This window comes from Chaetura pelagica, unplaced genomic scaffold, assembly GCF_000747805.2.
Source record: "Chaetura pelagica isolate M959 unplaced genomic scaffold, ChaPel_1.0 scaffold76, whole genome shotgun sequence".
Taxonomy (NCBI): domain Eukaryota; kingdom Metazoa; phylum Chordata; class Aves; order Apodiformes; family Apodidae; genus Chaetura; species Chaetura pelagica.
Window position 1 is genome coordinate 2,553,979 of NW_009970723.1, and position 2,575 is coordinate 2,556,553.

A 2,575-nucleotide genomic window follows, 5' to 3' on the forward strand; every position below is an offset into this window, starting at 1 on the left:
TACACTCTGTATTTTCCTTTTCCCTGTTTTCTAGTATTTCAATGAACTGAGTAGCTGAGTGCAATCCTTTTTAAAAGCCGTGATGTAACTATTATGTAACTATTCTGAACTTACGAGGCTATTCAATAAAATTGTCAAATGTATGAAGTGCAAATGTTGTTACTGTAGTGGAATTTTAAAGTGAGGTTTTATAAAAACTCAGTTTGATTTTAGGCTCTACTGCAAGCTCCCATCAGTTCAAGATCATGCAGTATATGGCAACAAGCAGTTAATAGCAAGCTGAAGTTTGATCAGCATCCTTAATTGTTAAGGTAGCAAAACCTGAAATGGAAAAAACTTTCATAGTTCAGACTCTAGAATTGTTTCTAACTTGCATGTTACAAATTAAATAGAATGGGGTGTGTATAAATAAGTTACAAGCTTTGTTGGTGTTTAAGTAGAGGAGTTAAGTAAGGGGTTAGTTTGGTTTTTTCATGTGTCAAGCCCATGTATTTATCTGAAAAAAATATACTGGTGAGCCAATGGACATAATAACGTAACCTTAAGCAAACACATACATGCTTTACTGAAAGGAAGCCTTATTTTGCTTTGTTTTCCTAGCAAAATTTCCTGTCTAGTAATGTTCTAAAAATTCTTAACCAAAATCTACTGAAATGCTGCCTAAAACTTAAAGCCTCGTTTCATTTTATTTTTTTTTTTTTAACTGGCTTGAAACATCTAGCAATGGAGTTTATATGTTTTGATGTGCCACAATAAATAATGAGAAAAATCAGTGTCCTGAGTATTACTTTTACAGTGGTTGGGAAACAGTCTGTGATGCTTCCAAAGAGGTGTCAGATCAGACAAAATTAAAAAGGTTTTAGGTGGTTTTCTGTCACTAGAAATTCCTAAAAGTGGAACTGTTTGGTGACAGGTGGTGGGGAGATTTCTATCAGATTCAGAAGCCCTGGGTATCATGCAGTCACAAATTTCCTGCTTGCAGCATCAGTCATTACATAATCCATTCTTACTTCAGCCCTACTGATATTTTAGCTGCTCAGCATACATACCCTGTTACTGAGCTTATCCTAATAGCAGAGAAGTGTGTTATTTTATGCTCATCCTACCAACCATGGAAAATTACGGAAAAAGTAATTTTGGACTACTTATCCTTTTCATAATTTCCTAACTTTATGAATAGTTCTCTTTACCTTTGTCATCTGAAAGGATTTATAGCTGGAACACATTTCTTACAATTTTAATTTTTTTCATGACATGTATAAAAATATAAATTTTTCCTTGTCCTCTAATGTCTCCTTTCTGAGTGGGCTGATCTTCATATTACCTTTGTTTATTTTTCAGTCAGTATTTTTCCCAACTTTAACATGAACCCTGGAGATCTATGCCATATTCTTACACAGGACATTAGAAACAGATTTATTTTTTTTTTATTGTTGTTATTAGGGGAAGGAATTAGGTGAGGGAAATGGTAGTTTTATGATCAGATATACTCCAAATTATAGCAGGAAAATGAGTGCAGCAATCTGTGGCATGATATGAAAATCCTGCCTCTCTTCTAAAAGAAACATTACTACTTTAAGGGGGGAGCATGGTTCCTTCTTTTGGGGTCACTTACTGCTACTTGTTTACTCTTCTGATACTGGGTAGTGTTAATTGTTTATCTTTCATTTGAATGGAAAAAGCTTCTACTGTCTTTTATAGGACGTCCGTTTTTATTACAATGAGATCACTTGTAAAACAAAAGGCAGAAGAGTATCTTTTTTGAGCAATTTCCTTTGGAAACAAGGCTTATAAAGTCTGTGTTTGTGTGTGTGTGCTCTCTGGTTTCAGTCTTATGTTGAGTAGGGGCTAGAGGTCTCAAAAATAATGATTCTTCCATAAATGTCATGAAAAGAAGTGGCCTGATTAAGATGGTAGACCAGTAAAGTGCCTCGATGACGGGAAGACTGGATGTGGAAGCAACACTTGAACAGAGAAAGCAAAAAAACCATTATAAGCCCTCTTTGCACACATGAGAAGTTATTTTAAATACAAAAGTTGACCAATGGTAAGACACAAGACAACAGGAAACGAGTTCATTGGAGCTACTTCTCCAGAACTACTGAGGCTCACATATTTATTTGCTTTATTTTGATGTTAGCTTCAGCCTGTGTCACTGGTGATTTCAATCGTAAGTGTTCCATGACCTGGAAGTACCATATCTATGACCTGTTCATGTTACGTTGGCTCCTACACTTAAAACAACAATTGTTTTATAATACTGCAAGCCAAGATTTATAATGCCCAAGAATTGAAAATATAATTAATTTCCAAGTTCCATCTAGTCGTTATTCTAAAAGCCAAAAGTTTTACTCTTCATGAACTGTGTAAGCATAGTGTTCTTCTCAGTGTAAAGTAACCAATTGTCCTGAAATTTGAATAAGTCTCTGTAGCTCACTGTATCACATAAGATGCCAGAAAATAAGACTACCAAGAAAAACTGAGAAAGAGGAAGTTATGCATTATCCAGCCAGGACTGCTTTGTAATGCTGCAGAATCATTCAATAATCATGAGACATTTTAGTGCATGTTTTTG